This window comes from Triturus cristatus, chromosome 4_1 (assembly GCF_964204655.1).
Source record: "Triturus cristatus chromosome 4_1, aTriCri1.1, whole genome shotgun sequence".
Classification (NCBI taxonomy): domain Eukaryota; kingdom Metazoa; phylum Chordata; class Amphibia; order Caudata; family Salamandridae; genus Triturus; species Triturus cristatus.
In genome coordinates this window covers 151,134,190-151,154,945 of record NC_140585.1, presented here as the reverse complement: position 1 = coordinate 151,154,945, position 20,756 = coordinate 151,134,190, and the positions used below count along the sequence as shown (strand labels likewise).

Sequence of the window (20,756 nt, the reverse complement as noted above, 5' to 3'; positions counted from 1 at the left end):
CGTTTATAACTTCTTTAAATAGTTATGAAATAAACAGGGATAAAACTGACTCTGGTGGGATTCAAACCCACAGCCTTTGAATACCTTCTTGACATTCACCTAGAAGTCCAATGCGCTATCCATTGCGCCACAGAGCCAATCTGCTTGAATGAGGTGCATAGATATTCAGAAATGAAATAATGAGCTTTGAGCTGTTGATCAACTTTATAAAGTTCATTGGATACTATAACCATGGCTATATTTTGAATATTGAATTGGGTAAAAGTTATTCACCGTGTCAAACTACATGATACAGTTGGTAAGTCTGCATACAACTTAAGTTTAGTGTATTGTCATCTGATATATGAGACAGATGAGTTTTTCACTTCTCCATGAAAGACTTTTTTTTTTAATTTTGGTAATGGAATATCTTATTCATCATGCAGTGGAACACAAAAAAGAATGTACAATCAGAATACTTTTTCTTTAAAGTAGCCGACCGCCTGAACAGGGACTTGAACCCTGGACCCTCAGATTAAAAGTCTGATGCTCTACCGACTGAGCTATCCAGGCTCTGCAACACTGCACCTAAAAATCAGCTAAAAATGATGTGGACGCACACCAACCTACACTTTAATTCTTAATATGGTTACATATATTAGCAATCAAATATGTAGAGTTTAATAATTAATTGATATTTCAAGCATTTGAAATTTCAGCAGCACACGTAATCTATTTTAAATCCTGAAATTCGTTCTATCTCATTTTCGGCTGACTTAGAAATCATGTCTCTAAATTGACATTGTGAAATTAGTAAAAGGCCAAATACTATTACTAGGTACTAAATTACATGACCAGCAGTATACCTGGGAATTTACTCTTGGGCATAGATTATGCAACATTTTCAAAGCAAACAGTGTCTGTTTAAATAGACTTTCTTTCTCTGCCGTTTTGGTAAATGTCTCTGGTTATGCAGAAGCAGGCATTGTTTGTTACTGTTTCAATTAGTTATAAGATAAAGGAGGGATAAAACTGACCCAGCTAGTATTCCAACCCAAAGACTTTGAATGCTTTCTCTACATTCGCCTAGAACCCAAAAGCCGCTATCCATTGCACCAGAGATCCAACCTGATTCAACAAGGTGAACAGAAATTCTCAAATAAAAAGATGAGCTATCAGCGGTTGACCAACTTTATAAAGTGATTTGGAAACTATAAGCAGGGTTCCATTTTGAACATTGAATTGGGGAAAAGATAATCAACATGTCAAACTACATGATACCATTGCGGTAAGTCTTCTTAACTCTTTTCAAATGGTACACGACCGATGGGTATTTAATGGCTCCATTAAGACTAACTTGCAATTACTCTAATGGGACTACTCGTTCATTGGATCCTGAAAAGAGCATGTCATTAGAGTACATTTTCTTTAAACAAACCGCCTGAACAGGGACTTGAACCCTGGACCCTCAGATTAAAAGTCTGATGCTCTACCGACTGAGCTATCCAGGCTCTGATACAGCAAACCTCAAAATCACCTTATCAAAATTTGGCAGTGTCCCAACTAACACTATGTTTCTTAAGATGGTTACCTGAATAAGGTACCAAATACACTAGAACATAATAATGAATTGATATTTCAAGCATTTGAAATTTCTTCAGTAAATGTAACCTTATTTTTAGTCCTGAAGTTGCTACTATCTCTGTTTTTTGCTGACGTCAAATTCATATGTGTTTATTGACATGGTAAAATTAAGGAAGGGCCCAAATTCTTAGTTCCGAGTAAATTATATTTTCATCAGTACAGCTGACAATTTCCTCTTCTGCATAGATTACCCAAATTGAACGGTGTCTCTTTAAAATAGACTTCCTTTTGCTGACCTTTTTGGCAAATGATTTTGGTGAAGCAGAAGCATGCATGCATCGTTTATAACTTCTTTAAATAGTTATGAAATAAACAGGGATAAAACTGACTCTGGTGGGATTCAAACCCACAGCCTTTGAATACCTTCTTGACATTCACCTAGAAGTCCAATGCGCTATCCATTGCGCCACAGAGCCAATCTGCTTGAATGAGGTGCACAGATATTCAGAAATGAAATAATGAGCTTTGAGCTGTTGATCAACTTTATAAAGTTCATTGGATACTATAACCATGGCTATATTTTGAATATTGAATTGGGTAAAAGTTATTCACCGTGTCAAACTACATGATACAGTTGGTAAGTCTGCATACAACTTAAGTTTAGTGTATTGTCATCTGATATATGAGACAGATGGGTTTTTCACTTCTCCATGAAAGACTTTTTTTTTTAATTTTGGTAATGGAATATCTTATTCATCATGCAGTGGAACACAAAAAAGAATGTACAATCAGAATACTTTTTCTTTAAAGTAGCCGACCGCCTGAACAGGGACTTGAACCCTGGACCCTCAGATTAAAAGTCTGATGCTCTACCGACTGAGCTATCCAGGCTCTGCAACACTGCACCTAAAAATCAGCTAAAAATGATGTGGACGCACACCAACCTACACTTTAATTCTTAATATGGTTACATATATTAGCAATCAAATATGTAGAGTTTAATAATTAATTGATATTTCAAGCATTTGAAATTTCAGCAGCACACGTAATCTATTTTAAATCCTGAAATTCGTTCTATCTCATTTTCGGCTGACTTAGAAATCATGTCTCTAAATTGACATTGTGAAATTAGTAAAAGGCCAAATACTATTACTAGGTACTAAATTACATGACCAGCAGTATACCTGGGAATTTACTCTTGGGCATAGATTATGCAACATTTTCAAAGCAAACAGTGTCTGTTTAAATAGACTTTCTTTCTCTGCCGTTTTGGTAAATGTCTCTGGTTATGCAGAAGCAGGCATTGTTTGTTACTGTTTCAATTAGTTATAAGATAAAGGAGGGATAAAACTGACCCAGCTAGTATTCCAACCCAAAGACTTTGAATGCTTTCTCTACATTCGCCTAGAACCCAAAAGCCGCTATCCATTGCACCAGAGATCCAACCTGATTCAACAAGGTGAACAGAAATTCTCAAATAAAAAGATGAGCTATCAGCGGTTGACCAACTTTATAAAGTGATTTGGAAACTATAAGCAGGGTTCGATTTTGAACATTGAATTGGGGAAAAGATAATCAACATCTCAAACTACATGATACCGTTGCGGTAAGTCTTCTTAACTCTTTTCAAATGGTACACGACCGATGGGTATTTAATGGCTCCTTTAAGACTAACTTGCAATTACTCTAATTGGACTACTCGTTCATTGGATCCTGAAAAGAGCATGTCATTAGAGTACATTTTCTTTAAACAAACCGCCTGAACAGGGACTTGAACCCTGGACCCTCAGATTAAAAGTCAGATGCTCTACCGACTGAGCTATCCAGGCTCTGATACAGCAAACCTCAAAATCACCTTATCAAAATTTGGCAGTGTCCCAACTAACACTATGTTTCTTAAGATGGTTACCTGAATAAGGTACCAAATACACTAGAACATAATAATGAATTGATATTTCAAGCATTTGAAATTTCTTCAGTAAATGTAACCTTATTTTTAGTCCTGAAGTTGCTACTATCTCATTTTTTTGCTGACGTCAAATTCATATGTGTTTATTGACATGGTAAAATTAAGGAAGGGCCCAAAATCTTAGTTCCGAGTAAATTATATTTTCATCAGTACAGCTGACAATTTCCTCTTCTGCATAGATTACCCAAATTGAACGGTGTCTCTTTAAAATAGACTTCCTTTTGCTGACCTTTTTGGCAAATGATTTTGGTGAAGCAGAAGCATGCATGCATCGTTTATAACTTCTTTAAATAGTTATGAAATAAACAGGGATAAAACTGACTCTGGTGGGATTCGAACCCACAGCCTTTGAATACCTTCTTGACATTCACCTAGAAGTCCAATGCGCTATCCATTGCGCCACAGAGCCAATCTGCTTGAAGGAGGTGCACAGATATTCAGAAATGAAATAATGAGCTTTGAGCTGTTGATCAACTTTATAAAGTTCATTGGATACTATAACCATGGCTATATTTTGAATATTGAATTGGGTAAAAGTTATTCACCGTGTCAAACTACATGATACAGTTGGTAAGTCTGCATACAACTTAAGTTTAGTGTATTGTCATCTGATATATGAGACAGATGGGTTTTTCACTTCTCCATGAAAGACTTTTTTTTTTAATTTTGGTAATGGAATATCTTATTCATCATGCAGTGGAACACAAAAAGAATGTACAATCAGAATACTTTTTCTTTAAAGTAGCCGACCGCCTGAACAGGGACTTGAACCCTGGACCCTCAGATTAAAAGTTTGATGCTCTACCGACTGAGCTATCCAGGCTCTGCAACACTGCAACTAAAAATCAGCTAAAAATGATGTGGACGCACACCAACCTACACTTTAATTCTTAATATGGTTACATATATTAGCAATCAAATATGTAGAGTTTAATAATTAATTGATATTTCAAGCATTTGAAATTTCAGCAGCACACGTAATCTATTTTAAATCCTGAAATTCGTTCTATCTCATTTTCGGCTGACTTAGAAATCATGTCTCTAAATTGACATTGTGAAATTAGTAAAAGGCCAAATACTATTACTAGGTACTAAATTACATGACCAGCAGTATACCTGGGAATTTACTCTTGGGCATAGATTATGCAACATTTTCAAAGCAAATAGTGTCTGTTTAAATAGACTTTCTTTCACTGCCGTTTTGGTAAATGTCTCTGGTTATGCAGAAGCAGGCATTGTTTGTTACTGTTTCAATTAGTTATAAGATAAAGGAGGGATAAAACTGACCCAGCTAGTATTCCAACCCAAAGACTTTGAATGCTTTCTCTACATTCGCCTAGAACCCAAAAGCCGCTATCCATTGCACCAGAGATCCAACCTGATTCAACAAGGTGAACAGAAATTCTCAAATAAAAAGATGAGCTATCAGCGGTTGACCAACTTTATAAAGTGATTTGGAAACTATAAGCAGGGTTCCATTTTGAACATTGAATTGGGGAAAAGATAATCAACATCTCAAACTACATGATACCGTTGCGGTAAGTCTTCTTAACTCTTGTCAAATGGTACACGACCGATGGGTATTTAATGGCTCCATTAAGACTAACTTGCAATTACTCTAATGGGACTACTCGTTCATTGGATCCTGAAAAGAGCATGTCATTAGAGTACATTTTCTTTAAACAAACCGCCTGAACAGGGACTTGAACCCTGGACCCTCAGATTAAAAGTCTGATGCTCTACCGACTGAGCTATCCAGGCTCTGATACAGCAAACCTCAAAATCACCTTATCAAAATTTGGCAGTGTCCCAACTAATACTATGTTTCTTAAGATGGTTACCTGAATAAGGTACCAAATACACTAGAATATAATAATGAATTGATATTTCAAGCATTTGAAATTTCTTCAGTAAATGTAACCTTATTTTTAGTCCTGAAGTTGCTACTATCTCATTTTTTTGCTGACGTCAAATTCATATGTGTTTATTGACATGGTAAAATTAAGGAAGGGCCCAAAATCTTAGTTCCGAGTAAATTATATTTTCATCAGTACAGCTGACAATTTCCTCTTCTGCATAGATTACCCAAATTGAACGGTGTCTCTTTAAAATAGACTTCCTTTTGCTGACCTTTTTGGCAAATGATTTTGGTGAAGCAGAAGCATGCATGCATCGTTTATAACTTCTTTAAATAGTTATGAAATAAACAGGGATAAAACTGACTCTGGTGGGATTCGAACCCACAGCCTTTGAATACCTTCTTGACATTCACCTAGAAGTCCAATGCGCTATCCATTGCGCCACAGAGCCAATCTGCTTGAAGGAGGTGCACAGATATTCAGAAATGAAATAATGAGCTTTGAGCTGTTGATCAACTTTATAAAGTTCATTGGATACTATAACCATGGCTATATTTTGAATATTGAATTGGGTAAAAGTTATTCACCGTGTCAAACTACATGATACAGTTGGTAAGTCTGCATACAACTTAAGTTTAGTGTATTGTCATCTGATATATGAGACAGATGGGTTTTTCACTTCTCCATGAAAGACTTTTTTTTTTAATTTTGGTAATGGAATATCTTATTCATCATGCAGTGGAACACAAAAAGAATGTACAATCAGAATACTTTTTCTTTAAAGTAGCCGACCGCCTGAACAGGGACTTGAACCCTGGACCCTCAGATTAAAAGTTTGATGCTCTACCGACTGAGCTATCCAGGCTCTGCAACACTGCAACTAAAAATCAGCTAAAAATGATGTGGACGCACACCAACCTACACTTTAATTCTTAATATGGTTACATATATTAGCAATCAAATATGTAGAGTTTAATAATTAATTGATATTTCAAGCATTTGAAATTTCAGCAGCACACGTAATCTATTTTAAATCCTGAAATTCGTTCTATCTCATTTTCGGCTGACTTAGAAATCATGTCTCTAAATTGACATTGTGAAATTAGTAAAAGGCCAAATACTATTACTAGGTACTAAATTACATGACCAGCAGTATACCTGGGAATTTACTCTTGGGCATAGATTATGCAACATTTTCAAAGCAAATAGTGTCTGTTTAAATAGACTTTCTTTCACTGCCGTTTTGGTAAATGTCTCTGGTTATGCAGAAGCAGGCATTGTTTGTTACTGTTTCAATTAGTTATAAGATAAAGGAGGGATAAAACTGACCCAGCTAGTATTCCAACCCAAAGACTTTGAATGCTTTCTCCACATTCGCCTAGAACCCAAAAGCCGCTATCCATTGCACCAGAGATCCAACCTGATTCAACAAGGTGAACAGAAATTCTCAAATAAAAAGATGAGCTATCAGCGGTTGACCAACTTTATAAAGTGATTTGGAAACTATAAGCAGGGTTCCATTTTGAACATTGAATTGGGGAAAAGATAATCAACATCTCAAACTACATGATACCGTTGCGGTAAGTCTTCTTAACTCTTGTCAAATGGTACACGACCGATGGGTATTTAATGGCTCCATTAAGACTAACTTGCAATTACTCTAATGGGACTACTCGTTCATGGGATCCTGAAAAGAGCATGTCATTAGAGTACATTTTCTTTAAACAAACCGCCTGAACAGGGACTTGAACCCTGGACCCTCAGATTAAAAGTCTGATGCTCTACCGACTGAGCTATCCAGGCTCTGATACAGCAAACCTCAAAATCACCTTATCAAAATTTGGCAGTGTCCCAACTAATACTATGTTTCTTAAGATGGTTACCTGAATAAGGTACCAAATACACTAGAATATAATAATGAATTGATATTTCAAGCATTTGAAATTTCTTCAGTAAATGTAACCTTATTTTTAGTCCTGAAGTTGCTACTATCTCATTTTTTTGCTGACGTCAAATTCATATGTGTTTATTGACATGGTAAAATTAAGGAAGGGCCCAAAATCTTACTTCCGAGTAAATTATATTTTCATCAGTACAGCTGACAATTTCCTCTTCTGCATAGATTACCCAAATTGAACGGTGTCTCTTTAAAATAGACTTCCTTTTGCTGACCTTTTTGGCAAATGATTTTGGTGAAGCAGAAGCATGCATGCATCGTTTATAACTTCTTTAAATAGTTATGAAATAAACAGGGATAAAACTGACTCTGGTGGGATTCGAACCCACAGCCTTTGAATACCTTCTTGACATTCACCTAGAAGCCCAATGCGCTATCCATTGCGCCACAGAGCCAATCTGTTTGAATGAGGTGCACAGATATTCAGAAATGAAATAATGAGCTTTGAGCTGTTGATCAACTTTATAAAGTTCATTGGATACTATAACCATGGCTATATTTTGAATATTGAATTGGGTAAAAGTTATTCACCGTGTCAAACTACATGATACAGTTGGTAAGTCTGCATACAACTTAAGTTTAGTGTATTGTCATCTGATATATGAGACAGATGGGTTTTTCACTTCTCCATGAAAGACTTTTTTTTTTAATTTTGGTAATGGAATATCTTATTCATCATGCAGTGGAACACAAAAAGAATGTACAATCAGAATACTTTTTCTTTAAAGTAGCCGACCGCCTGAACAGGGACTTGAACCCTGGACCCTCAGATTAAAAGTCTGATGCTCTACCGACTGAGCTATCCAGGCTCTGCAACACTGCAACTAAAAATCAGCTAAAAATGATGTGGACGCACACCAACCTACACTTTAATTCTTAATATGGTTACATATATTAGCAATCAAATATGTAGAGTTTAATAATTAATTGATTTTTCAAGCATTTGAAATTTCAGCAGCACACGTAATCTATTTTAAATCCTGAAATTCGTACTATCTCATTTTCGGCTGACTTAGAAATCATGTCTCTAAATTGACATTGTGAAATTAGTAAAAGGCCAAATACTATTACTAGGTACTAAATTGAATGTCCAGCAGTATAACTGGGTATTTACTCTTGGGCATAGATTATGCAACATTTTCAAAGCAAACAGTGTCTGTTTAAATAGACTTTCTTTCACTGCCGTTTTGGTAAATGTCTCTGGTTATGCAGAAGCAGGCATTATTTGTTACTGTTTCAATTAGTTATAAGATAAAGGAGGGATAAAACTGACCCAGCTAGTATTCCAACCCAAAGACTTTGAATGCTTTCTCCACATTCGCCTAGAACCCCAAGCCGCTATCCATTGCACTAGAGATCCAACCTGATTCAACAAGGTGAACAGAAATTCTCAAATAAAAAGATGAGCTATCAGCGGTTGACCAACTTTATAAAGTGATTTGGAAACTATAAGCAGGGTTCCATTTTGAACATTGAATTGGGGAAAACATAATCAACATGTCAAACTACATGATACCATTGCGGTAAGTCTTCTTAATTCTTGTCAAATGGTACACAACCGATGGAAATGTAATGGCTCCATTAAGACTAACTTGCAATTACTCTAATGGGATTACTCATTCATTGGATCCTGAATAGAGCATGTAATTAGAGTACATTTTCTTTAACCAAACCACCTGAACAGGGACTTGAACCCTGGACCCTCAGATTAAAAGTCTGATGCACTACCGACTGAGCTATCCAGGCTCTGATACAGCAAACCTCAAAATCACCTTATCAAAATTTGGCAGTGTCCCAACTAACACTATGTTTCTTAAGATGGTTACCTGAATAAGGTACCAAATACACTAGAATATAATAATAAATTGATATTTCAAGCATTTGAAATTTCTTCAGTAAATGTAACCTTATTTTTAGTCCTGAAGTTGCTACTATCTCATTTTTTTGCTGACGTCAAATTCATATGTGTTTATTGACATGGTAAAATTAAGGAAGGGCCCAAAATCTTACTTCCGAGTAAATTATATTTTCATCAGTACAGCTGACAATTTCCTCTTCTGCATAGATTACCCAAATTGAACAGTGTCTCTTTAAAATAGACTTCCTTTTACTGACCTTTTTGGCAAATGATTTTGGTGAAGCAGAATCATGCATGCATCGTTTATAACTTCTTTAAATAGTTATGAAATAAACAGGGATAAAACTGACTCTGGTGGGATTCGAACCCACAGCCTTTGAATACATTCTTGACATTCACCTAGAAGTCCAATGCGCTATCCATTGCGCCACAGAGCCAATCTGCTTGAATAAGGTGCACAGATATTCAGAAATGAAATAATGAACTTTGAGCTGTTGATCAACTTTATAAAGTTCATTGGATACTATAACCATGGCTATATTTTGAATATTGAATTGGGTAAAAGTTATTCACCGTGTCAAACTACATGATACAGTTGGTAAGTCTGCATACAACTTAAGTTTAGTGTATCGCCATCTGATATATGAGACAGATGGGTTTTTCACTTCTCCATGAAAGACTTTTTTTAAAATTTTGGTAATGGAATATCTTATTCATCATGCAGTGGAACACAAAAAGAATGTACAATCAGAATACTTTTTCTTTAAAGTAGCCGACCGCCTGAACAGGGACTTGAACCCTGGACCCTCAGATTAAAAGTCTGATGCTCTACCGACTGAGCTATCCAGGCTCTGCAACACTGCAACTAAAAATCAGCTAAAAATGATGTGGACGCACACCAACCTACACTTTAATTCTTAATATGGTTACATATATTAGCAATCAAATATGTAGAGTTTAATAATTAATTGATATTTCAAGCATTTGAAATTTCAGCAGCACACGTAATCTATTTTAAATCCTGAAATTCGGTCTATCTCATTTTCGGCTGACTTAGAAATCATGTCTCTAAATTGACATTGTGAAATTAGTAAAAGGCCAAATACTATTACTAGGTACTAAATTACATGACCAGCAGTATACCTGGGAATTTACTCTTGGTCATAGATTATGCAACATTTTCAAAGCAAATAGTGTCTGTTTAAATAGACTTTCTTTCACTGCCGTTTTGGTAAATGTCTCTGGTTATGCAGAAGCAGGCATTGTTTGTTACTGTTTCAATTAGTTATAAGATAAAGGAGGGATAAAACTGACCCAGCTAGTATTCCAACCCAAAGACTTTGAATGCTTTCTCTACATTCGCCTAGAACCCAAAAGCCGCTATCCATTGCACCAGAGATCCAACCTGATTCAACAAGGTGAACAGAAATTCTCAAATAAAAAGATGAGCTATCAGCGGTTGACCAACTTTATAAAGTGATTTGGAAACTATAAGCAGGGTTCCATTTTGAACATTGAATTGGGGAAAAGATAATCAACATCTCAAACTACATGATACCGTTGCGGTAAGTCTTCTTAACTCTTGTCAAATGGTACACGACCGATGGGTATTTAATGGCTCCATTAAGACTAACTTGCAATTACTCTAATGGGACTACTCGTTCATTGGATCCTGAAAAGAGCATGTCATTAGAGTACATTTTCTTTAAACAAACCGCCTGAACAGGGACTTGAACCCTGGACCCTCAGATTAAAAGTCTGATGCTCTACCGACTGAGCTATCCAGGCTCTGATACAGCAAACCTCAAAATCACCTTATCAAAATTTGGCAGTGTCCCAACTAATACTATGTTTCTTAAGATGGTTACCTGAATAAGGTACCAAATACACTAGAATATAATAATGAATTGATATTTCAAGCATTTGAAATTTCTTCAGTAAATGTAACCTTATTTTTAGTCCTGAAGTTGCTACTATCTCATTTTTTTGCTGACGTCAAATTCATATGTGTTTATTGACATGGTAAAATTAAGGAAGGGCCCAAAATCTTACTTCCGAGTAAATTATATTTTCATCAGTACAGCTGACAATTTCCTCTTCTGCATAGATTACCCAAATTGAACGGTGTCTCTTTAAAATAGACTTCCTTTTGCTGACCTTTTTGGCAAATGATTTTGGTGAAGCAGAAGCATGCATGCATCGTTTATAACTTCTTTAAATAGTTATGAAATAAACAGGGATAAAACTGACTCTGGTGGGATTCGAACCCACAGCCTTTGAATACCTTCTTGACATTCACCTAGAAGTCCAATGCGCTATCCATTGCGCCACAGAGCCAATCTGTTTGAATGAGGTGCACAGATATTCAGAAATGAAATAATGAGCTTTGAGCTGTTGATCAACTTTATAAAGTTCATTGGATACTATAACCATGGCTATATTTTGAATATTGAATTGGGTAAAAGTTATTCACCGTGTCAAACTACATGATACAGTTGGTAAGTCTGCATACAACTTAAGTTTAGTGTATTGTCATCTGATATATGAGACAGATGGGTTTTTCACTTCTCCATGAAAGACTTTTTTTTTTAATTTTGGTAATGGAATATCTTATTCATCATGCAGTGGAACACAAAAAGAATGTACAATCAGAATACTTTTTCTTTAAAGTAGCCGACCGCCTGAACAGGGACTTGAACCCTGGACCCTCAGATTAAAAGTCTGATGCTCTACCGACTGAGCTATCCAGGCTCTGCAACACTGCAACTAAAAATCAGCTAAAAATGATGTGGACGCACACCAACCTACACTTTAATTCTTAATATGGTTACATATATTAGCAATCAAATATGTAGAGTTTAATAATTAATTGATTTTTCAAGCATTTGAAATTTCAGCAGCACACGTAATCTATTTTAAATCCTGAAATTCGTACTATCTCATTTTCGGCTGACTTAGAAATCATGTCTCTAAATTGACATTGTGAAATTAGTAAAAGGCCAAATACTATTACTAGGTACTAAATTGAATGTCCAGCAGTATAACTGGGTATTTACTCTTGGGCATAGATTATGCAACATTTTCAAAGCAAACAGTGTCTGTTTAAATAGACTTTCTTTCACTGCCGTTTTGGTAAATGTCTCTGGTTATGCAGAAGCAGGCATTATTTGTTACTGTTTCAATTAGTTATAAGATAAAGGAGGGATAAAACTGACCCAGCTAGTATTCCAACCCAAAGACTTTGAATGCTTTCTCCACATTCGCCTAGAACCCCAAGCCGCTATCCATTGCACTAGAGATCCAACCTGATTCAACAAGGTGAACAGAAATTCTCAAATAAAAAGATGAGCTATCAGCGGTTGACCAACTTTATTAAGTGATTTGGAAACTATAAGCAGGGTTCCATTTTGAACATTGAATTGGGGAAAACATAATCAACATGTCAAACTACATGATACCATTGCGGTAAGTCTTCTTAATTCTTGTCAAATGGTACACAACCGATGGAAATTTAATGGCTCCATTAAGACTAACTTGCAATTACTCTAATGGGATTACTCATTCATTGGATCCTGAATAGAGCATGTAATTAGAGTACATTTTCTTTAACCAAACCACCTGAACCGGGACTTGAACCCTGGACCCTCAGATTAAAAGTCTGATGCACTACCGACTGAGCTATCCAGGCTCTGATACAGCAAACCTCAAAATCACCTTATCAAAATTTGGCAGTGTCCCAACTAACACTATGTTTCTTAAGATGGTTACCTGAATAAGGTACCAAATACACTAGAATATAATAATAAATTGATATTTCAAGCATTTGAAATTTCTTCAGTAAATGTAACCTTATTTTTAGTCCTGAAGTTGCTACTATCTCATTTTTTTGCTGACGTCAAATTCATATGTGTTTATTGACATGGTAAAATTAAGGAAGGGCCCAAAATCTTACTTCCGAGTAAATTATATTTTCATCAGTACAGCTGACAATTTCCTCTTCTGCATAGATTACCCAAATTGAACAGTGTCTCTTTAAAATAGACTTCCTTTTACTGACCTTTTTGGCAAATGATTTTGGTGAAGCAGAATCATGCATGCATCGTTTATAACTTCTTTAAATAGTTATGAAATAAACAGGGATAAAACTGACTCTGGTGGGATTCGAACCCACAGCCTTTGAATACATTCTTGACATTCACCTAGAAGTCCAATGCGCTATCCATTGCGCCACAGAGCCAATCTGCTTGAATAAGGTGCACAGATATTCAGAAATGAAATAATGAACTTTGAGCTGTTGATCAACTTTATAAAGTTCATTGGATACTATAACCATGGCTATATTTTGAATATTGAATTGGGTAAAAGTTATTCACCGTGTCAAACTACATGATACAGTTGGTAAGTCTGCATACAACTTAAGTTTAGTGTATCGCCATCTGATATATGAGACAGATGGGTTTTTCACTTCTCCATGAAAGACTTTTTTTAAAATTTTGGTAATGGAATATCTTATTCATCATGCAGTGGAACACAAAAAGAATGTACAATCAGAATACTTTTTCTTTAAAGTAGCCGACCGCCTGAACAGGGACTTGAACCCTGGACCCTCAGATTAAAAGTCTGATGCTCTACCGACTGAGCTATCCAGGTTCTGCAACACTGAAACTAAAAATCAGCTAAAAATGATGTGGACGCACACCAACCTTCACTTTAATTCTTAATATGGTTACGTATATTAGCAATCAAATATGTAGAGTTTAATAATTAATTGATATTTCAAGCATTTGAAATTTCAGCAGCACACGTAATCTATTTTAAATCCTGAAATTCGTTCTATCTCATTTTCGGCTGACTTAGAAATCATGTCTCTAAATTGACATTGTGAAATTAGTAAAAGGCCAAATACTATTACTAGGTACTAAATTACATGACCAGCAGTATAACTGGAAATTTACTCTTGGGCATAGATTATGCAACATTTTCAAAGCAAACAGTGTCTGTTTAAATAGACTTTCTTTCACTGCCGTTTTGGTAAATGTCTCTGGTTATGCAGAAGCAGGCATTGTTTGTTACTGTTTCAATTAGTTATAAGATAAAGGAGGGATAAAACTGACCCAGCTAGTATTCCAACCCAAAGACTTTGAATGCTTTCTCTACATTCGCCTAGAACCCCAAGCCGCTATCCATTGCACCAGAGATCCAACCTGATTCAACAAGGTGAACAGAAATTCTCAAATAAAAAGATGAGCTATCAGCGGTTGACCAACTTTATAAAGTGATTTGGAAACTATAAGCAGGGTTCCATTTTGAACATTGAATTGGGGAAAAGATAATCAACATCTCAAACGACATGATACCGTTGCGGTAAGTCTTCTTAACTCTTGTCAAATGGTACACGACCGATGGGTATTTAAAGGCTCCATTAAGAGTAACTTGCAATTACTCTAATGGGACTACTCGTTCATTGGATCCTGAAAAGAGCATGTCATTAGAGTACATTTTCTTTAAACAAACCGCCTGAACAGGGACTTGAACCCTGGACCCTCAGATTAAAAGTCTGATGCTCTACCGACTGAGCTATCCAGGCTCTGCAACACTGCAACTAAAAATCAGCTAAAAATGATGTGGACGCACACCAACCTACACTTTAATTCTTAATATGGTTACATATATTAGCAATCAAATATGTAGAGTTTAATAATTAATTGATTTTTCAAGCATTTGAAATTTCAGCAGCACACGTAATCTATTTTAAATCCTGAAATTCGTACTATCTCATTTTCGGCTGACTTAGAAATCATGTCTCTAAATTGACATTGTGAAATTAGTAAAAGGCCAAATACTATTACTAGGTACTAAATTGAATGTCCAGCAGTATAACTTGGTATTTACTCTTGGGCATAGATTATGCAACATTTTCAAAGCAAACAGTGTCTGTTTAAATAGACTTTCTTTCACTGCCGTTTTGGTAAATGTCTCTGGTTATGCAGAAGCAGGCATTATTTGTTACTGTTTCAATTAGTTATAAGATAAAGGAGGGATAAAACTGACCCAGCTAGTATTCCAACCCAAAGACTTTGAATGCTTTCTCCACATTCGCCTAGAACCCCAAGCCGCTATCCATTGCACTAGAGATCCAACCTGATTCAACAAGGTGAACAGAAATTCTCAAATAAAAAGATGAGCTATCAGCGGTTGACCAACTTTATAAAGTGATTTGGAAACTATAAGCAGGGTTCCATTTTGAACATTGAATTGGGGAAAACATAATCAACATGTCAAACTACATGATACCATTGCGGTAAGTCTTCTTAATTCTTGTCAAATGGTACACAACCGATGGAAATTTAATGGCTCCATTAAGACTAACTTGCAATTACTCTAATGGGATTACTCATTCATTGGATCCTGAATAGAGCATGTAATTAGAGTACATTTTCTTTAACCAAACCACCTGAACAGGGACTTGAACCCTGGACCCTCAGATTAAAAGTCTGATGCACTACCGACTGAGCTATCCAGGCTCTGATACAGCAAACCTCAAAATCACCTTATCAAAATTTGGCAGTGTCCCAACTAACACTATGTTTCTTAAGATGGTTACCTGAATAAGGTACCAAATACACTAGAATATAATAATAAATTGATATTTCAAGCATTTGAAATTTCTTCAGTAAATGTAACCTTATTTTTAGTCCTGAAGTTGCTACTATCTCATTTTTTTGCTGACGTCAAATTCATATGTGTTTATTGACATGGTAAAATTAAGGAAGGGCCCAAAATCTTACTTCCGAGTAAATTATATTTTCATCAGTACAGCTGACAATTTCCTCTTCTGCATAGATTACCCAAATTGAACAGTGTCTCTTTAAAATAGACTTCCTTTTACTGACCTTTTTGGCAAATGATTTTGGTGAAGCAGAATCATGCATGCATCGTTTATAACTTCTTTAAATAGTTATGAAATAAACAGGGATAAAACTGACTCTGGTGGGATTCGAACCCACAGCCTTTGAATACATTCTTGACATTCACCTAGAAGTCCAATGCGCTATCCATTGCGCCACAGAGCCAATCTGCTTGAATAAGGTGCACAGATATTCAGAAATGAAATAATGAACTTTGAGCTGTTGATCAACTTTATAAAGTTCATTGGATACTATAACCATGGCTATATTTTGAATATTGAATTGGGTAAAAGTTATTCACCGTGTCAAACTACATGATACAGTTGGTAAGTCTGCATACAACTTAAGTTTAGTGTATCGCCATCTGATATATGAGACAGATGGGTTTTTCACTTCTCCATGAAAGACTTTTTTTAAAATTTTGGTAATGGAATATCTTATTCATCATGCAGTGGAACACAAAAAGAAAGTACAATCAGAATACTTTTTCTTTAAAGTAGCCGACCGCCTGAACAGGGACTTGAACCCTGGACCCTCAGATTAAAAGTCTGATGCTCTACCGACTGAGCTATCCAGGCTCTGCAACACTGCAACTAAAAATCAGCTAAAAATGATGTGGACGCACACCAACCTACACTTTAATTCTTAATATGGTTACATATATTAGCAATCAAATATGTAGAGTTTAATAATTAATTGATATTTCAAGCATTTGAAATTTCAGCAGCACACGTAATCTATTTTAAATCCTGAAATTCGGTCTCTCTCATTTTCGGCTGACTTAGAAATCATGTCTCTAAATTGACATTGTGAAATTAGTAAAAGGCCAAATACTATTACTAGGTACTAAATTACATGACCAGCAGTATACCTGGGAATTTACTCTTGGTCATAGATTATGCAACATTTTCAAAGCAAATAGTGTCTGTTTAAATAGACTTTCTTTCACTGCCGTTTTGGTAAATGTCTCTGGTTATGCAGAAGCAGGCATTGTTTGTTACTGTTTCAATTAGTTATAAGATAAAGGAGGGATAAAACTGACCCAGCTAGTATTCCAACCCAAAGACTTTGAATGCTTTCTCCACATTCGCCTAGAACCCCAAGCCGCTATCCATTGCACTAGAGATCCAACCTGATTCAACAAGGTGAACAGAAATTCTCAAATAAAAAGATGAGCTATCAGCGGTTGACCAACTTTATAAAGTGATTTGGAAACTATAAGCAGGGTTCCATTTTGAACATTGAATTGGGGAAAACATAATCAACATGTCAAACTACATGATACCATTGCGGTAAGTCTTCTTAATTCTTGTCAAATGGTACACAACCGATGGAAATTTAATGGCTCCATTAAGACTAACTTGCAATTACTCTAATGGGATTACTCATTCATTGGATCCTGAATAGAGCATGTAATTAGAGTACATTTTCTTTAACCAATCCACCTGAACAGGGACTTGAACCCTGGACCCTCAGATTAAAAGTCTGATGCACTACCGACTGAGCTATCCAGGCTCTGATACAGCAAACCTCAAAATCACCTTATCAAAATTTGGCAGTGTCCCAACTAACACTATGTTTCTTAAGATGGTTACCTGAATAAGGTACCAAATACACTAGAATATAATAATAAATTGATATTTCAAGCATTTGAAATTTCTTCAGTAAATGTAACCTTATTTTTAGTCCTGAAGTTGCTACTATCTCATTTTTTTGCTGACGTCAAATTCATATGTGTTTATTGACATGGTAAAATTAAGGAAGGGCCCAAAATCTTACTTCCGAGTAAATTATATTTTCATCAGTACAGCTGACAATTTCCTCTTCTGCATAGATTACCCAAATTGAACAGTGTCTCTTTAAAATAGACTTCCTTTTACTGACCTTTTTGGCAAATGATTTTGGTGAAGCAGAATCATGCATGCATCGTTTATAACTTCTTTAAATAGTTATGAAATAAACAGGGATAAAACTGACTCTGGTGGGATTCGAACCCACAGCCTTTGAATACATTCTTGACATTCACCTAGAAGTCCAATGCGCTATCCATTGCGCCACAGAGCCAATCTGCTTGAATAAGGTGCACAGATATTCAGAAATGAAATAATGAACTTTGAGCTGTTGATCAACTTTATAAAGTTCATTGGATACTATAACCATGGCTATATTTTGAATATTGAATTGGGTAAAAGTTATTCACCGTGTCAAACTACATGATACAGTTGGTAAGTCTGCATACAACTTAAGTTTAGTGTATCGCCATCTGATATATGAGACAGATGGGTTTTTCACTTCTCCATGAAAGACTTTTTTTAAAATTTTGGTAATGGAATATCTTATTCATCATGCAGTGGAACACAAAAAGAATGTACAATCAGAATACTTTTTCTTTAAAGTAGCCGACCGCCTGAACAGGGACTTGAACCCTGGACCCTCAGATTAAAAGTCTGATGCTCTACCGACTGAGCTATCCAGGCTCTGCAACACTGCAACTGAAAATCAGCTAAAAATGATGTGGACGCACACCAACCTACACTTTAATTCTTAATATGGTTACATATATTAGCAATCAAATATGTAGAGTTTAATAATTAATTGATATTTCAAGCATTTGAAATTTCAGCAGCACACGTAATCTATTTTAAATCCTGAAATTCGGTCTATCTCATTTTCGGCTGACTTAGAAATCATGTCTCTAAATTGACATTGTGAAATTAGTAAAAGGCCAAATACTATTACTAGGTACTAAATTACATGACCAGCAGTATACCTGGGAATTTACTCTTGGTCATAGATTATGCAACATTTTCAAAGCAAATAGTGTCTGTTTAAATAGACTTTCTTTCACTGCCGTTTTGGTAAATGTCTCTGGTTATGCAGAAGCAGGCATTGTTTGTTACTGTTTCAATTAGTTATAAGATAAAGGAGGGATAAAACTGACCCAGCTAGTATTCCAACCCAAAGACTTTGAATGCTTTCTCTACATTCGCCTAGAACCCAAAAGCCGCTATCCATTGCACCAGAGATCCAACCTGATTCAACAAGGTGAACAGAAATTCTCAAATAAAAAGATGAGCTATCAGCGGTTGACCAACTTTATAAAGTGATTTGGAAACTATAAGCAGGGTTCCATTTTGAACATTGAATTGGGGAAAAGATAATCAACATCTCAAACTACATGATACCGTTGCGGTAAGTCTTCTTAACTCTTGTCAAATGGTACACGACCGATGGGTATTTAATGGCTCCATTAAGACTAACTTGCAATTACTCTAATGGGACTACTCGTTCATTGGATCCTGAAAAGAGCATGTCATTAGAGTACATTTTCTTTAAACAAACCGCCTGAACAGGGACTTGAACCCTGGACCCTCAGATTAAAAGTCTGATGCTCTACCGACTGAGCTATCCAGGCTCTGATACAGCAAACCTCAAAATCACCTTATCAAAATTTGGCAGTGTCCCAACTAATACTATGTTTCTTAAGATGGTTACCTGAATAAGGTACCAAATACACTAGAATATAATAATGAATTGATATTTCAAGCATTTGAAATTTCTTCAGTAAATGTAACCTTATTTTTAGTCCTGAAGTTGCTACTATCTCATTTTTTTGCTGACGTCAAATTCATATGTGTTTATTGACATGGTAAAATTAAGGAAGGGCCCAAAATCTTACTTCCGAGTAAATTATATTTTCATCAGTACAGCTGACAATTTCCTCTTCTGCATAGATTACCCAAATTGAACGGTGTCTCTTTAAAATAGACTTCCTTTTGCTGACCTTTTTGGCAAATGATTTTGGTGAAGCAGAAGCATGCATGCATCGTTTATAACTTCTTTAAATAGTTATGAAATAAACAGGGATAAAACTGACTCTGGTGGGATTCGAACCCACAGCCTTTGAATACCTTCTTGACATTCACCTAGAAGTCCAATGCGCTATCCATTGCGCCACAGAGCCAATCTGTTTGAATGAGGTGCACAGATATTCAGAAATGAAATAATGAGCTTTGAGCTGTTGATCAACTTTATAAAGTTCATTGGATACTATAACCATGGCTATATTTTGAATATTGAATTGGGTAAAAGTTATTCACCGTGTCAAACTACATGATACAGTTGGTAAGTCTGCATACAACTTAAGTTTAGTGTATTGTCATCTGATATATGAGACAGATGGGTTTTTCACTTCTCCATGAAAGACTTTTTTTTTTAATTTTGGTAATGGAATATCTTATTCATCATGCAGTGGAACACAAAAAGAATGTACAATCAGAATACTTTTTCTTTAAAGTAGCCGACCGCCTGAACAGGGACTTGAACCCTGGACCCTCAGATTAAAAGTCTGATGCTCTACCGACTGAGCTATCCAGGCTCTGCAACACTGCAACTAAAAATCAGCTAAAAATGATGTGGACGCACACCAACCTACACTTTAATTCTTAATATGGTTACATATATTAGCAATCAAATATGTAGAGTTTAATAATTAATTGATATTTCAAGCATTTGAAATTTCAGCAGCACACGTAATCTATTTTAAATCCTGAAATTCGTTCTATCTCATTTTCGGCTGACTTAGAAATCATGTCTCTAAATTGACATTGTGAAATTAGTAAAAGGCCAAATACTATTACTA

The 20,756-nt window shown here is 35.7% G+C and overlaps 25 non-coding genes across 25 annotated transcripts; all 25 read right to left on the bottom strand.

The window, feature by feature from the left end:
* Positions 1 to 46: 46 nt before the first annotated feature.
* Positions 47 to 137, bottom strand: TRNAR-UCU (transfer RNA arginine (anticodon UCU)). The gene is given in 2 exon segments: positions 47 to 82; positions 101 to 137. It is a non-coding gene; the product is annotated as a tRNA-Arg (tRNA).
* A 342-nt stretch (positions 138 to 479) lies between these two features.
* TRNAK-UUU (transfer RNA lysine (anticodon UUU)) lies at positions 480 to 552 on the bottom strand. The gene has a single exon. It is a non-coding gene; the product is annotated as a tRNA-Lys (tRNA).
* An 865-nt stretch (positions 553 to 1,417) lies between these two features.
* On the bottom strand, positions 1,418 to 1,490 carry TRNAK-UUU (transfer RNA lysine (anticodon UUU)). The gene has a single exon. It is a non-coding gene; the product is annotated as a tRNA-Lys (tRNA).
* A 458-nt stretch (positions 1,491 to 1,948) lies between these two features.
* TRNAR-UCU (transfer RNA arginine (anticodon UCU)) lies at positions 1,949 to 2,039 on the bottom strand. The gene is given in 2 exon segments: positions 1,949 to 1,984; positions 2,003 to 2,039. It is a non-coding gene; the product is annotated as a tRNA-Arg (tRNA).
* Positions 2,040 to 2,381: 342 nt separating this feature from the next.
* TRNAK-UUU (transfer RNA lysine (anticodon UUU)) lies at positions 2,382 to 2,454 on the bottom strand. The gene has a single exon. It is a non-coding gene; the product is annotated as a tRNA-Lys (tRNA).
* A 1,396-nt stretch (positions 2,455 to 3,850) lies between these two features.
* TRNAR-UCU (transfer RNA arginine (anticodon UCU)) lies at positions 3,851 to 3,941 on the bottom strand. The gene is given in 2 exon segments: positions 3,851 to 3,886; positions 3,905 to 3,941. It is a non-coding gene; the product is annotated as a tRNA-Arg (tRNA).
* Positions 3,942 to 5,220: 1,279 nt separating this feature from the next.
* TRNAK-UUU (transfer RNA lysine (anticodon UUU)) lies at positions 5,221 to 5,293 on the bottom strand. Its single transcript has one exon. It is a non-coding gene; the product is annotated as a tRNA-Lys (tRNA).
* A 458-nt stretch (positions 5,294 to 5,751) lies between these two features.
* On the bottom strand, positions 5,752 to 5,842 carry TRNAR-UCU (transfer RNA arginine (anticodon UCU)). Its single transcript is given in 2 exon segments — positions 5,752 to 5,787; positions 5,806 to 5,842. It is a non-coding gene; the product is annotated as a tRNA-Arg (tRNA).
* A 1,279-nt stretch (positions 5,843 to 7,121) lies between these two features.
* TRNAK-UUU (transfer RNA lysine (anticodon UUU)) lies at positions 7,122 to 7,194 on the bottom strand. Its single transcript has one exon. It is a non-coding gene; the product is annotated as a tRNA-Lys (tRNA).
* Positions 7,195 to 7,652: 458 nt separating this feature from the next.
* On the bottom strand, positions 7,653 to 7,743 carry TRNAR-UCU (transfer RNA arginine (anticodon UCU)). The gene is given in 2 exon segments: positions 7,653 to 7,688; positions 7,707 to 7,743. It is a non-coding gene; the product is annotated as a tRNA-Arg (tRNA).
* A 341-nt stretch (positions 7,744 to 8,084) lies between these two features.
* TRNAK-UUU (transfer RNA lysine (anticodon UUU)) lies at positions 8,085 to 8,157 on the bottom strand. Its single transcript has one exon. It is a non-coding gene; the product is annotated as a tRNA-Lys (tRNA).
* A 1,395-nt stretch (positions 8,158 to 9,552) lies between these two features.
* Positions 9,553 to 9,643, bottom strand: TRNAR-UCU (transfer RNA arginine (anticodon UCU)). The gene is given in 2 exon segments: positions 9,553 to 9,588; positions 9,607 to 9,643. It is a non-coding gene; the product is annotated as a tRNA-Arg (tRNA).
* Positions 9,644 to 9,983: 340 nt separating this feature from the next.
* Positions 9,984 to 10,056, bottom strand: TRNAK-UUU (transfer RNA lysine (anticodon UUU)). Its single transcript has one exon. It is a non-coding gene; the product is annotated as a tRNA-Lys (tRNA).
* An 865-nt stretch (positions 10,057 to 10,921) lies between these two features.
* TRNAK-UUU (transfer RNA lysine (anticodon UUU)) lies at positions 10,922 to 10,994 on the bottom strand. The gene has a single exon. It is a non-coding gene; the product is annotated as a tRNA-Lys (tRNA).
* Positions 10,995 to 11,452: 458 nt separating this feature from the next.
* TRNAR-UCU (transfer RNA arginine (anticodon UCU)) lies at positions 11,453 to 11,543 on the bottom strand. The gene is given in 2 exon segments: positions 11,453 to 11,488; positions 11,507 to 11,543. It is a non-coding gene; the product is annotated as a tRNA-Arg (tRNA).
* Positions 11,544 to 11,884: 341 nt separating this feature from the next.
* Positions 11,885 to 11,957, bottom strand: TRNAK-UUU (transfer RNA lysine (anticodon UUU)). Its single transcript has one exon. It is a non-coding gene; the product is annotated as a tRNA-Lys (tRNA).
* Positions 11,958 to 13,352: 1,395 nt separating this feature from the next.
* TRNAR-UCU (transfer RNA arginine (anticodon UCU)) lies at positions 13,353 to 13,443 on the bottom strand. The gene is given in 2 exon segments: positions 13,353 to 13,388; positions 13,407 to 13,443. It is a non-coding gene; the product is annotated as a tRNA-Arg (tRNA).
* A 1,277-nt stretch (positions 13,444 to 14,720) lies between these two features.
* TRNAK-UUU (transfer RNA lysine (anticodon UUU)) lies at positions 14,721 to 14,793 on the bottom strand. Its single transcript has one exon. It is a non-coding gene; the product is annotated as a tRNA-Lys (tRNA).
* A 1,395-nt stretch (positions 14,794 to 16,188) lies between these two features.
* On the bottom strand, positions 16,189 to 16,279 carry TRNAR-UCU (transfer RNA arginine (anticodon UCU)). The gene is given in 2 exon segments: positions 16,189 to 16,224; positions 16,243 to 16,279. It is a non-coding gene; the product is annotated as a tRNA-Arg (tRNA).
* A 340-nt stretch (positions 16,280 to 16,619) lies between these two features.
* On the bottom strand, positions 16,620 to 16,692 carry TRNAK-UUU (transfer RNA lysine (anticodon UUU)). Its single transcript has one exon. It is a non-coding gene; the product is annotated as a tRNA-Lys (tRNA).
* Positions 16,693 to 18,087: 1,395 nt separating this feature from the next.
* Positions 18,088 to 18,178, bottom strand: TRNAR-UCU (transfer RNA arginine (anticodon UCU)). Its single transcript is given in 2 exon segments — positions 18,088 to 18,123; positions 18,142 to 18,178. It is a non-coding gene; the product is annotated as a tRNA-Arg (tRNA).
* A 340-nt stretch (positions 18,179 to 18,518) lies between these two features.
* Positions 18,519 to 18,591, bottom strand: TRNAK-UUU (transfer RNA lysine (anticodon UUU)). The gene has a single exon. It is a non-coding gene; the product is annotated as a tRNA-Lys (tRNA).
* An 865-nt stretch (positions 18,592 to 19,456) lies between these two features.
* TRNAK-UUU (transfer RNA lysine (anticodon UUU)) lies at positions 19,457 to 19,529 on the bottom strand. The gene has a single exon. It is a non-coding gene; the product is annotated as a tRNA-Lys (tRNA).
* Positions 19,530 to 19,987: 458 nt separating this feature from the next.
* Positions 19,988 to 20,078, bottom strand: TRNAR-UCU (transfer RNA arginine (anticodon UCU)). The gene is given in 2 exon segments: positions 19,988 to 20,023; positions 20,042 to 20,078. It is a non-coding gene; the product is annotated as a tRNA-Arg (tRNA).
* A 341-nt stretch (positions 20,079 to 20,419) lies between these two features.
* On the bottom strand, positions 20,420 to 20,492 carry TRNAK-UUU (transfer RNA lysine (anticodon UUU)). The gene has a single exon. It is a non-coding gene; the product is annotated as a tRNA-Lys (tRNA).
* Between the last annotated feature and the right edge of the window lie 264 nt (positions 20,493 to 20,756).